Source organism: Hyperoodon ampullatus, assembly GCF_949752795.1.
Source record: "Hyperoodon ampullatus genome assembly, chromosome: 3".
Taxonomy (NCBI): Eukaryota; Metazoa; Chordata; class Mammalia; order Artiodactyla; family Ziphiidae; genus Hyperoodon; species Hyperoodon ampullatus.
The window spans coordinates 35650656-35665368 of NC_136916.1; the positions used below are offsets into that span (position 1 = coordinate 35650656).

The 14713-nt window shown below is 38.1% G+C and overlaps 1 protein-coding gene and 1 pseudogene across 3 annotated transcripts in view; both read left to right on the forward strand.

Moving 5' to 3' along the window:
• The window catches only part of HDGFL3 (HDGF like 3), a 76847-nt gene that overhangs the window by 17987 nt on the left and 44147 nt on the right, over positions 1-14713 (forward strand). The gene's annotated exons all lie outside the window — the stretch shown is intronic.
• LOC307050651 (low molecular weight phosphotyrosine protein phosphatase-like) lies at positions 4083-4571 on the forward strand (annotated as a pseudogene). Its single transcript has one exon. The product of its transcript is annotated as a low molecular weight phosphotyrosine protein phosphatase-like (transcript).

Consider the following 14713-nt stretch of genomic DNA (forward strand, 5'->3'; position numbering starts at 1 on the left):
ACTTTCAAGTCTATACAGTATTGTTAACTATAATCACCATGCTATATGTTAGATCCCCAAAACGTATTCATCTTACATAACTGGAAGTTTGTATCCTTTGACCAACATCTCCCAATTTCCCCTACCCTCCAGTCCCTAGCAACCATCATTCTACTCTTGTTTCTATGAGTTGCGCTTTTTTAGATTCTTTGTGGTACTTTTTCTTTTTATTATTTATGGTATTTTTTTATAATTCAATCTCCTATTATAGCTCTACTCACATTTTCTGTTTCTTCTTCAGTGGGTTTCAATAGTTTGTGCCTTTCTAGGAATTTGTTCATTTTATCTAGGTTATCTAATTTGTTGGCATACAGTTACCCATACTATTCCCTGATAGTCTTTTTTATTTCTGTAAGGTCAGTAGTAATGTCCTCTTTTCGTTCCTGATTTTAGTAATTTGAATCTTCTCTCTTTTTTCTTAGTCATTCTAGCCTAAGATTTGTCAATTTTATTGATCTTGTCAAAGAACTTTTGGTTTCATTGATTTCCTGTATTTTTCTATTGTCTATTTTACTTATTTCCACTCTAATCTTTATTTTTTTTCTTCCTTTTATTTGCTTTAAGTTGGTGTGCTATTCTTTTTCCAGTTTCTGAAGGTAGAAGCTTAGGTTACTGATTTGTGATCTTCCTTTTCTTTTTTTAATTACATGAGTGAATCAACAGTTTAAATTTTATTTATTAATTAATTTATTTTTGGCTGTGTTGGGTCTTCGTTTCTGTGTGAGGGCTTTCTCTAGTTGCGGCGAGCGGGGGCCACTCTTCATCGCGGTGCGCTGGCCTCTCACTATCGTGGCCTCTCTTGTTGCGGAGCACAGGCTCCAGACGCGCGGGCTCAGTAGTTGTGGCGAGCGGGCCCAGTTGCTCCGCAGCATGTGGGATCTTCCCAGAGCGTGGCTCGAACCCGTGTCCCCTGCGTTGGCAGGCAGATTCTCAACCACTGCTCCACCAGGGAAGCCCCGTGACCTTCCTTTTTAATATAGGTGTACATAGCTGTAAATTTCTCTCTAAACATTGCTTTCACTGTATCCCATAAGTTTTGGTATATTATGTTTATGTTTTCATTCATCTACAAGTAATTTTAATTTTCCTTGTGATTTCTCCTTTGCCAATTGTTTTTTTAGTAGCGTGCTAATTTCTATATGTGAATTTCCCAAATTTCCTTTTTTTTTTTTTTTTTTTTGGCGGTACACGGGCCTCTCACTGTTGTGGCCTCTCCTGTTGCGGAGCACAGGCTCCGGACGTGCAGGCTCAGCGGCCATGGCTCACGGGCCCAGCCGCTCCGTGGCACGTGGGATCTTCCTGGACCGGGGCATGAACCCACGTCACCTGCTGATGCAGGTGGACTCTCAACCACTGCGCCACCAGGGAAGCCCCCAAATTTCCTTTTATTAGTGATGTCTAATTTCATTACCTTGTGGTCAGAGAACATACTTTGTATGACTTCAGTCCTTTTAAATTCATTGAAGCATGTTTTATGACCAAACGTATGTTCTATTCTGGAGAATATTCCATGTACACTTGAGAAGAATGCGTATTCTGCTGCTATTCAGTGAAGTGTTCTATAGATGTCTGTTAGGTTTAGTTAGTTTATAGTGTCTTCTGTTTCCTTTTTGATCTTCTGTCTAGTTTCGTTGTTCTATCCGTTATTTAGAGTGAGGTATTGAAGTCTCCATCTATTATTGTTGAATTGTCTATTCTCCTTTTAGTTCTGTCTGTTGTAGTAAGTCTTTTGTCTGATTTCTTTCACAGCTTTGCTGATTTGGTAAAATGTGTGGTAAGCTTTCCAATTTTTAGATGCCCTAAAATAATTTCTTTTTTTTTTTTTTTTCCTGGTATGGGGGCCTCTCACTGTTGTGGCCTCTCCCGTTGTGGAGCACGGGCTCGGGACGCGCAGGCTCAGCGGCCATGGCTCACGGGCCCAGCCGCTCCGCGGCATGTAGGATCCTCCTGGACCGGGGCACGAACCCGTGTCCCCTGCATCGGCAGGCGGACTCTCAACCACTGCGCCACCAGGGAAGCCCTATAATTTCTATTTTTTAAAAAATTATTTTTTTAAATTTATTTTTGGCTGCATTGGGTCCTCATTGCTGCATGTGGGCTTTCTCTAGTTGTGGCGAGCGGGGGCTACTCTTTGTTGCAGTGTGCGGGCTTCTCATTGCGGTGGCTTCTCTTGTTGCAGAGCACGGGCTCTAGGCACACGGGCTTCAGTAGTTGCAGCATGCAGGCTCAGTAGTTGTGGCGCACGGGCTTAGCTGCTCTGTGGCATGTGGGATCTTTCCGGACCAGAGTTCGAACCTGTGTCCCCTGCGTTGGCAGGCGGATTCTTAACCACTGCACCACCAGGGAAGTCCCTAAAATTATTTCTGTTTAGCAAGCAAGCAAGTCTATTTTCAAGACTTGAAAGACCTTAAAACCACTTCGGGCCTGGAAACTTTTTGAGAGTTTTTTCGGGCATCTTTTAAATCAATTTCATGGTTATTGGTTTATTCACCTGTTCCACTCTTCTTGAGTCAATTCTACCATTTTTATTTTCCTAGAAAAGTGTCTATTTCATAGATATAGTAAACCTTCTAGTGTAGATTATATATATATATATATCATTCTATTATAATTTTTAGTCTCAGTCACTATAGTTACATCTCATTACTAATTTTATATATTTAAAAAAAATTTTTGTATTTAGATTTGCCAAAGATGTGTCAGCTTTATTGTCATTTTTTTCATCAAAACTCTAGCTCTTGTTTTTTGTTGTTGTTGTTGTTTTGTTTGTTTTGATTTTGTTTTTGTTTTTGCGGTACGCGGGCCTCTCACTGTTGTGGCCTCTCCCGTTGCAGAGCACAGGCTCCGGACACACAGGCTCAGCGGCCATGGCTCACGGGCCCAGCCGCTCCACGGCACGTGGGATCTTCCTGGACTGGGGCACGAACCCGTGTCCCCTGCATTGGCAGGCAGACTCTCAACCACTGTGCCACCAGGGAAGCCCTAGCTCTTGGTTTTTATTTCTCCCTGGTTTTTTTTTTTTTTTTTTTTTTTTGGTTAATCAGTTCTCCTATTTTTTTTTCCCTGCATCATGAATTTCTGATTTCATCTTCACTACTTTTCTTTTCTTCTATTTCAAAAGTCATAAAATTTCTTTGAAATGTTTTTTGAAAATGAAAATTTTTAAAGCTAGTTTTCCTAAGGTCAGATTTGGCTTCAACATGTAGATTTGGGTAATTGGTGTTTTATAATCATTTTCAACATAGATTTTAATTGTGATTTTCTTTTCTTTTTTGGCCTAAGAGATGTTTAGAAGATAATTTTAGAAATTATCATTGGTTAAAAGTTTTTATACAGGTCTTGCCTAGTGGCGCAGTGGTTGAGAGTCCGCCTGCCGATGCAGGGGACACGGGTTCGTGCCCCGGTCCAGGAAGATCCCACATGCCACGGAGCGGCTGGGCCCGTGAGCCATGGCCGCTGAGCCTGCGCCTCCGGAGCCTGTGCTCCGCAACGGGAGAGGCCACAACAGTGAGAGGCCCGCCTACCACAAAAAAGAAAAAAAAAAAAAGTTTTTATACAATGTTTAAATTTGTTTTTTTAGCATGATTACCTTGTTATCAGAGTATATAGTCTTTTAAACTATTTTTTAATTTGGGTTTTCTTTTAATATGTGATCAACTTTTAAAAAAATATTTATTTGTTTACTTATTTGGCTGCACTAGGTCTTTGTTGCAGCATGCAGGATTTAGTTCCCTGACCAGGGATTGAACCCAGGCCCCCTGCATTGGGAATGCAGAGTCTTAACCGCTGGACCACGAGGGAAGTCACTGTGATCAACTTTTTAAAAGCTTTGTATTCCTAAAAAGAAGGCTTCTTTAGCAGTCAGTATTTAGAGATGCAGAAGTATAGCTACCATATCTATTATATTTCTACATATCTCTCACAATATTTTTGACTATTTAGGAAATTTCAGGGCTTCACTTGCCACATAAGTGTTTAGGACTTACAACTCCAGGGTAGTGTACCTTTTGTCAGAATATAATGATCCAAGTGGGCGCCTCTATGCACGCGGGAAAATGGCCATACGGGTGACCAAGTCAGTGCTGTTCGTGTGTCTGGGTAACATCTGTCGATCACCCATTGCAGAAACAGTTTTCAGGAAACTTGTAACTGATCAAAACATTTCAGATACTTGCAGGATAGACAGTGCAGCGGTGTCCACGTATGAACTGGGAAACCCTCCTGATTTTCGGGGACAGGCTTGCATGAAGAAGCATGGTTATCCCTATGAGTCACGTTGCCTGGCAGGTTACCAAAGAAGTCTTTGCCACTTTTGATTATATACTATGTATGGATGAAAGCAACCTGAGAGATGTGAATAGGAAAAGTAATCAAGTTAAAAACTGCAGAGCAAAAATTGAACACTTGGGAGCTAGGAGCCACAGGAACAACTCATTATTGAAGATCCTTATTATGGTAATGACGCTGACTTTGAGACCGTCTACCACCAGTGAGTGCGGTGCTGCAGAGCCTTGCTGGAGAAGGTTCACTGACCCAGGTCCAGTCCTGCTGCGGCCCAGGCTCGTCCCCATAGGCCCGCATTCTCAGTCGAGTGACACAGTGTCACCATTCCCTAGCCAAGGCCGCAGCCCTTTCTTCAGTTGACTCACTGTTTCTTACTTTAAAAAATAATTGTAGATGGAAATCAGTTGTTGTGTTTGGTGGAAGAATAAATAAAAATTTTGATTCAGACAGTTTATGGGGTAAATGTTCTTAGATTAGTTGAACCTCCCACTTCACCCCAGTTACAAAAATAGTGGAACAAACAAAATAGTAGAGCAACAAAATAGAACATAATGAAGTAAAACATCACTGTGAGGCCCATCAGCATCTAAGCCCATCGACACTTCCAAGAATCTGCACTACATCTTCTCTCTGTGTGGACGGGGCCCCCTGCCCTGCACTACCTCTTGATGCCAGGGCCTGGTGTCCTGTGATGTTGGTGAGAAGTGTTCATACATGCTCACAGTGCACACTTGTGCATTGACAGGACAGAAAGGAGGAAGATTTGTGGAATTTATCTTTAGCACCTTCACTCCTTAGTTTGTGTCTGTCTAGTTTATTTCATAAGGAAGTTAGCTTATTTGTTCCCATTTGAACCACTTTGCCTCTAGAAATGTAATTATGTCCGGGAAGAAGGACACTTGTGTGCTGGTTTACCTTAGGTTAGTTTGAGGACCGCACCTGCTTTTACATGCATGTAATTAACCTGAATGTCAAATATAGATTAGCTTATGTGGGAAAAAAATAATAAGTTGGGAAAAGTCCTTTTATATTGGAATGCTTAAATATTGATATGTTAAGTATTCTTTTATCAGTGGTCAGTTTATAGTCAAATATAGGTAATTTCTGTGCACTTGGAGATGACTGATCTAAAATTCATATGAATATATGTCAGAAAAGATTGTTTTCAAATAAACTGGGGAAATTACAAAATATATATATATAACGATCCACTCTACCATTTCATACTTTTTTAGCTTGTAAGTTATGGTACTTGTAACCTGCTTTTATTTTTGTATACATTTGGCTGTTGTGTCTTTATCCAGCCTTTTACTCATAACTTTTCTTTCCTGTTTTAAGATGTAAATTGTATAAACAGTATATATGTAGCTTAATGTTTTTTGACCACCCCCGGGAGATTTTCCCCTATTCCACTCTTTGTTAACTGACTTCCTCAAGATTTTATCTACTTTTTTTGGTTAGCAGAAATGCTTCCTGGTTTTAAACAGTTTGTTATGTAACATTCTTAATTTCTGTCATTGAAACTTTCATCTTTTTATTTTATTTTATTTTTTTTTTGCTTTATAACAAATTTAATCAGTTATACATATACATATGTTCCCATATCCCCTCCCTTTTGCGTCTCCCTCCCACCCTCCCTATCCCACCCCTCCAGGCGGTCACAAAGCACCGAGCTGATTTCCCTGTGCTATGCAGCTGCTTCCCACTAGCTATCTACCTTACGTTTGGTAGTGTATATATGTCCATGCCGCTCTTTCACTTTGTCACAGCTTACCCTTCCCCCTCCCCATATCCTCAAGTACATTCTCTAGTAGGTCTGTGTCTTTATTCCTGTCTTACCCCTAGGTTCTTCATGACATTTTTTTTTTCTTAAATTCCATATATATGTGTCAGCATACAGTATTTGTCTTTCTCTTTCTGACTTACTTCACTCTGTATGACAGACTCTAGGTCCATCCACCTCATTACAAATAGCTCAATTTCATTTCTTTTTATGGCTGAGTAATATTCCATTGTATATATGTGCCACATCTTCTTTACCCATTCATCCGATGATGGACACTTAGGTTGTTTCCATCTCTGGGCTATTGTAAATAGGGCTGCTATGAACATTTTGGTACATGTCTCTTTTTGAATTATGGTTTTTCATCTTTTTAATTTCCAGTTATTTCCTTGTGAAGGCGGGGCTGTGTGAATTGGGTAACACTAGTGTTCCATCATCATATTCCCATTAAGTGTTCATTGAGTATATACTCTGGGTTAGTCTCCATGATAGACTTGATAGACTTAACATTACAAAAATGAATGAGACATGACCTTACCTTGAAAAAGCTTGAGATACGTTAAGGAAGAGAACCATAGATGCATAAAGGAAAAGAATAAAAGTGAGATGTGTGCAGAAAGTGATGAGAAGATTTTCCTATCAACAAGGCACCTAGACTAAATGAACAAGTAATAAAACTGACCAACCCAGATGGAACATGAAAAAGAGAATAGAGACATTTTTTATTGGCATTTCCTTACAAAAAGGCTGGGTTTCAGCCCTTTTTTGGTTATAGGACATTGAAATGTAGTTTTTAGAACTATTTATTGCCCTATTATTTGTAATAGGACTTAACACAATTTAACTGTTATAGAGAGAGAACACTGCATCTTGAATGGACTTTCCTTTACATTTTGTGCTATTGCTTCCTGCCTCCCTGCAGTCAGTTTTGAAGCCATTAATGAAAAGCTTAGTGATAGTACCTTCTGAGACATAAGATTTAAGATGACTTCCAGTGTTGTTACTTTGAAGGGAGGGATGAGAAAACTAAAATGCATTAAACTTCTTGACCAAGTGACTTTCTCAGAGTTACAGAGCAAGTTAGTAGGAAGAACTGCAGTACAATCCATTGCCCTCTTTACTCACCTGCGTAGGATGAGAGGGAGAAGTGAAAGAAAATACGGAATTCACTCTAACCATTTTGACAGTTAGACAGAAACCCTTATTTAATTTAGAAAATTTAAGGCTCAGGTAAGAAAAGGGTTTAAAACCAGCTCATCGTAGGATGAGCTATTTATGTGCTAATTGTAATTTTTTCTTTTTAATTGTGTTAAAATATACATAACATAAAATTTACTATTTTTAAGTGGACAGTTCAGTGGTATTAAGTACATTCACATTGTTGTGTAACCATCACCATCATCCATCTTCAGAACTTTTTCATATTGCAAAACTGAAACTCTGTACCCATTAAACAATAACTCTCCATTCTCCTCTACCCCCAAACCTTGTCAGCCACCATTTTACTTTCTGTCTCTATGAATTTGACTTCTCTGTGTACCTCATATAAGTGGAATCATACAGTACATGGCTTTTTTTATGACCGGAGTATTTCACTTAGCATAATGTCCTCAAAGTTCATCCACGTGGTAGCATGTATTAGAATTTCTTCGTTCTTGAGGCTGAATAATATTCTACTGCATGTATATCCCACATTTTGTTTCTTCATTCATTCGTTGATGAAAACCTGGAATGCTTCCACCTTTTAGCTATTGTGAATAATGCTGCTATAAACGTGTGGGTACACATATCTCTTTGATACCCTGCCTTTAATTCTTTTGGGTATATACTCAGAAGTAGAATTGCTGGGTCATATGATAATCTTATTTTTATTTTTTTTTAGGAAATACCGTACTGTTTTCCATAGGGACTGCACCATTTTACATTCCCACCAACACCAACAGTGCACAAGGGTTCCAGTTTCTCCGTATCTTTGCCAACACTTTATATTTTCTGGGGTTTTTGTTTTTTTGAAAGTAGCCATTTTAATTGGTATGAAGTGATATCTCGTGGTTTTGATTTGCATTTCCTTAATGATTATCCATGTTGAGAATGTTTTCATGTGCTTTATTGGCCATTTGTATATCTTTGGAGAAGTATATCTTCAAGTCCTTTGCCCACTTTTTAATTGGGTTATTTGGGGGGTTTTGTTATTGAGTTGTAAAAGTTCTTTATATAGTCTAAATATTATTAACTCCTTATCAGATATATGATTTGCAAATATTTTTCCCACTATGTGGACTCCCTTTTCACTCTGCTGATCATTGTGCTTGTTGTTATTTGTTTATTTATTTATTTATTTTTAAGTCTTTATTGAATTTGTTGCAGTATTGCTTCTGTTTTATGTTTTGGTTTTTTAGCCACGAGGCATGTGGGATCTTAGCTCCCAGACCAGGGATCGAACCCACACCCCCTGCATTGGAAGGCAAAGTCTTAATAAATGGACCGTCAGGGAAGTCCCTATAATTTATTTTAAAATAAGCAAAGAACAGATATTCTTGGGACAGTGAGTTTTTATGGACATCCATACGCAGCGTATGTGGGGAAAGCAAGAGCAGTGAAACATGAGGTCCTGGAGTCATTGTGATCTTATCAGAAAGATGCAAAGGTAAGAATGAAGACAAAGCACAAGTTTGCCCGGGCCTAGCCTTGTATGAGGCAGTTGGGTATAATTGAGAACAAGGAAAATGAGATAGTGTTCAGAAAATGCCTGTGAGTGATTATTTAAATGTTTAAATGAGCTTTTGCATAGATGAGGCAGTCAAGATGGTTTGGCTAAGCTACCACCTTTATTTGTCAAAAACAGGCATAGTGGGCTTCCCTGGTGGCGCAGTGGTTTGAGAGTCCACCTGCCGATGCATGGGACACGGGTTCGTGCCCCGGTCCGGGAAGATCCCACATGCCACAGAGCGTCTGGGCCCGTGAGCCATGGCCGCTGAGCCGGCGCGTCCGGAGCCTGTGCTCCACAACGGAGAGGCCACAACAGTGAGAGGCCCGCGTACCACCAAAAAAAAAAAAAAAAAAAAGGCATAGTTTAAGACTATTATATGCTTTAATTTTGTTTTATGTGTAGAATTATTCAAATTTACAAGTGATGAATTTCATCCCTGAGACATAAACTGAAGGAAAGAATCTCTGAGAAAATCATACTGTGGAATTTTTGGTGCTTTCTTCCTACTGTCTACTTTCTATTATTAAATATTTGTTTAGCAACCCTGTCAGGAACACAGTCATTACATTTTTGGGGGGTTTGTTTTTTTCTTTTTTTCTTTTTTTTTGGTAGATTGGTGCTTTTGGCAGAAAGACAAAACTAATTTCACATCTTTATCCTTAAAAAGAGATAAATTACAATTGGATACATTTAGCAGATGGTTCTAAATCCTTAGAATATTATTAATGCTGCTATAGGTTAAATTTCTGAGGCACTTCATGGATTATCATACTTGTATTTTGCTTCTGTGATCTTGCCTTTTGTTTGATATCAGCAGTCTAGGGCATAGGTCCCTGTTTTCAGAGCCATTCAGGATAATTACTTCTATACTAAATTTGAAAGTATGCAAAGAGTATTTGCTTTTTCCAAGCTTTATGCTGTTTCTTCCCTTTCTCGCTGGCTTTTTTAAAGTCCTTTTATGCTATGCCTTATGATTGTCCAAAACCTTTCTTTATGGTACTGTAACACGTCTGTGTTCTTTAAAATTTTTTTTTCGGTAAAGAACTTTAGGATGTGAACAATGACTATTAAATAAGAATAGCCAGAGTAAAGAGTATGTAAACACCTCAGGTAACAAGCAGAATCAATAAATTAGTCAAATAGAAGACAGACTTTGAAGAACATATCTAGAAAGCAAAGGAAGTGTTTGGAGACAAATATAAGGGAAGAGATGATAAACAAGTATATTTCAGAGAGAGTCAGCTTGCTAACAACATGAACTCTAGAAGACAGGACAGATATTTCAAAATTAATTATCTGAAGTATAATAAAGGAAAATTTCTAGACTTTGATTAAGAAAGACCTATCATCGGAAATAGATAAGGCTGATCACATTTTAGATTCTAGTACATATTTTGGTTAAAGTTTTATATCTTATACTAAATTTATAATTCTGTATGCTTCCAATCAAAGGGTGAGGGTTAAACAGTATATTAGCTTGTCAAGATTCACAATAAACTATGTTGGGATTTTGATTGAATTTGAATTATATTTATGGATTAATATGGAAAAATTGACATCTTGTTAAGGTTTCTAATACATGAATGTGGTCTATTTCTTCATTTATGTGGGCTTTCTTAAATGTTTTTAAATTGTTTTATAAATCTCTGTACGTTCTTAGGTATCTTATACTTTTTGTTGCTGTTGTAAATGAGTGTTTGTTTTTAAATTATGTTTTTAAATTGTTTTAAATTATGTTTTGTTTTGTTGTCCTTTAAAATATATATGGAAGGGTAGATAACCAAGACAAGACATTTCTGAACAGTAAGAACAAGATGGTGGGACTTGTCCTATCAGATATCAAAATGTAGAATTGTTCAAATAGTAGTTAATAGTAAATTAAGACAGTGTTTGGCTCAGGGAGAGTTGTACTGACCAGTAGAACAGAATGGTTACCCAGAAACTGGTCCACAGATATATGGACAAGGGTGGCATTGCAGGTAGGGGAGGGGGTATATGGAGAGAGTATATTTAAACAATGCTAGCATGATTAGTTATCATATGAGTTAATTATATAGTATCCATATGAAGGCGGATCCCTATTTCATACTATATACAAAGATCATTTCTACATAGATGAAAGCGTAAAAGCTTTTAAAGCATATGGGGAGAATATATTATATCCCTGGAGTAGGGAAGAATTTTCTATGACAACACAGAAGAAAACTAGCCATGGAGGGAAAAATTGATAAATTGTAGTACGTTAAAATCAAGTACTTCTGTTCAGTTAAAAAATCCTTTAATGGGGCCTCCCTGGTGGCGCAGTGGTTGAGAGTCCGCCTGCCGATGCAGGGGATACGGGTTCGTGCCCCGGTCTGGGAGGATCCCATATGCCGCGGAGCGGCTGGGCCCGTGAGCCATGGCTGCTGAGCCTGCGCATCCGGAGCCTGTGCTCCGCAACGGGAGAGGCCACAACAGTGAGAGGCCCGCATACCACAAAAAAAAAAAAAAAAAAAAAAAAAAAAAAAAAAAATCCTTTAATGAACTTGAAAATATAAGCCACAACCTGAAGGAAGTTGCTACACAAAGAACCAGCAAAGCTTTAGTATACAGAATGAATCAATAAGAAAAAGACAAATAGCTGGATCGTAAAATAGGCAAAAAGACATGAACAGCCATTTCATAGAAGAATTACATAAGGCCTATAAATATAGTAAAAGATGCTCAACCTTATTAGTAGTTAGGGAAATGCAAATCAAGATCATAATGAGATTGCCAAAAATTAAGAGATTTTCCAATATCATATGTTGGAGAGGATGTGAATCAACAGAAATTGTTTTTTGGCCATTATCTGTGTTTTATTAGACTCCGTGATTTTTTATTTGAGTATTTCTTTTCTTTTTTTTATTGAAGTATAGTTTACAATGCTGTGCCAATCTCTGCTGTGCAGCAGAGTGACTCAGTTATACACATACAGACATTCTTCTTCAAAATTCTTTTCCATTATTGTTTATCCCAGGAGATTGGATATAGTTCCCTGTGCTATACAGTAGGACCTTGTTGTTTATCCCAATAGGAATTCTTTTATTAATTGTTTTTAAATTTTACTTATTTATTTTTGGCTGCGTCGGGTCTTCGTTGCTGCCTGCGGGCTTTCTCTAGTTGTGGTGGTTTCTCTTGTTGCGGAGCACGGGCTCTAGGCACGCAGGCTTCAGTAGTTGTGGCTCGCAGGCTTAGTTGCTCTGCAGCATGTGGGATCTTCCCGGACCAGGGCTTGAACCTGTGTCCCCTGCATTGGCAGGCGGATTCTTAACCACTGCACCACCAGGGAAGTCCAGCAATAGGAATTCTTATACACCACTGAAGGAGTATAAATTGGTCAACTACTTTGGAAAACAAATCTAATAGCTTTATGTTGTGAAGTTGAATTTTGCATACTTTCTGACTCAACATCTGTAATCCTAGAGAAACTCACATGTGTGTACTAGAAGATGTGTACAAGAATATTCACACCAACATGATTCATAATAGCAAAAAAACTTGGAAGTAACCCAAATGTCCTTGACAGAGAATGGAAAATTAAATGGTGGTATATTGATGTAAAAATATTAAACATTAAAAATGAATGAACTACAGCTATATATTGGTTCCTTTCAATGTAATTAGGCTAGCTTTGCAATGATCGGTGTCAAAAAATAATAAAGCAACATTTAGTCATTCTTGAAAAAAAAATTACACTGAATTCCTGCTATGTGCCAGGCACTGTTTTGGGTGCTAGGGAATTTAGTAGTGAACGAGAATGGACGTGTTTTCTGTCCTCATAAAGCTTATGTTTTAGTTTAGAGTGGGACAGATGACTAAGCAAGCAAGCAAAGCAATCTGTAATTTAATGTAACCATAAGAGATATGGAAAAAGATGAAGCAAGCAAAGAGGATAGCATATGATGTGATGCTGTGTGGGTGTGTGTTTCTGCACAATCAAGGAAGGGTTTTCTGAAAATGTGACATTTGAGCAGAGTCAAACGTTCGAGAGGAAGGAGTCGTACAGCTCTGGGGTAAAAGTTGGAATGAGCTTGGCATATTCAAGGAAGAGCAAGAAGGCAAATGAGGCTAATACAGAATGAGCTAGGGCTAGGGGCAGAAGGGTGGGAGATGCGTTCAAGGAGGTAGACAGAATTCCTATCATGGGTCTTACAGCTTTAGCAGTGAGTTTAGAATTTTTTTAAATATGGAAAGTCATTGGAGTGTTTCGAGCAGAATGACGTGATCTGACTTATGTTTAGGATCTGAAGAATTCATTGTTGGGGGCAGAGGTAGGGGCTAGGGAGGTGGATGCAAAGGGCCCAGTTAGGAGCCTTTTGTAGAAGTTTAGGCATTAGATGATGGTAGAGTAGACCAGAGCAGACAGAAGTGGATGTAGAAAGAAATGGTTAGTTTGGTGATATATTTGAGGAGGTATAATTGAAAGAAATTAGTGTTATTGAGACATATCTATATGGGAGAGAAGTAAATCAATAATGACTTCCAGGTTTCGAATAGGAGCAGCTGGTTGGACAGTGATGTCATTTACTCACATTAGAGAATATTGAAAGATAAACGGGTTAGGCCATAAAATTAAGAGTTGAAATGCCTATGAGACACTGAAGTAGGTGAGTCTGATGCTCAAAAGGGAGGTCTGGATTTTGGGGGTAGAAATATGAGACTCATCAGTGTATAGATGGCATTCAGAACCATGAAATTGGATGAAATCACCAGGGGAGTAAGTCTGTGTAGAGAAGAGGAGCTGTGAAAAGAAGACTGAAAAGAAGTGGATGGTGAGAAAGGAAAAAAATATATCAGGGAGTGTAGTATCCTGGAACTCAAGAGAAGGAAATGTTTCAATGGGCATATTATATAATAGAGAAATATATTTGCAATGGAGAGTATAGATATCAGATTAATATATTACAAATGAATAGTAAAAAGACAGAAGCCTATAGAGAATGCAAAAGTGATATGAATAGGCAATTCACTCAAGGGTAAATCCTAATAGCCAATAAACCTATGAAAAGATGCTTAACCTCACCATTAATCAGGGAAATGCAAATTTAAAAGAGCAGAAATGCCTAATGCTGTCAAAGATTGGAAGGGAGGTCATTTTCATATCTTGGTGGAAAAGTGAATTATTATAACCTTTTTTGAAAGCAGTCTGGCAATATCCATTAAAATGAAAAATACCTCTAATATATGATCCAACAGTCTCACTCCTGGAAATCGTATCTCATGGAAGTAGAAGCACCAATGCATAAAAATCTAAGTATGTTTACTGTAGCCTTTTTTAAGGGCAAAAACACTAAAAATAAGGTAAATTCCTTATTTAACATTCCTCAGGAAAAAGTTGGGTAAATTATAGGTTATCTAATCACTGGATTATTATGCAGTCATTAAAAATAAATGAGTTAAATCTATGCCAGTTGACTTCAAGGACTTTTAATAATGCAGAGAATTTGATAAAATGTGATTCATTTTGTGTGCATGTATGTGTGAGAGAGAAACACCGTAGTCGCCCCCCACAAAAAAACACTTCTGCCTGTGTATAAAATATTTGTATATGAACATGGAGAAAAGCATACTTTGCTATGAATAGTCATGTCTCGATATTCTCAGGGGGATTAGTTCTAGTACCTCTGCATATACCAAAATCTGCAGACACCCAAGTCCTTTATATGTAACCTACACACATCCTCCCATATACTTTACATCATCTCTAGCTTACTTATAATACCTAGTACAATGTAAATGCTGTATAGTTACCAGCACTTGGCAAATTCAAGTTTTGCTTTTTTGGAATTTTCTGGAATTTTTTTTCTCAAATAATTTTCATTCCACGGTTAGTCGAATCAGCAGATGAGGAACCATGACTACGAAGGTTCCAACTG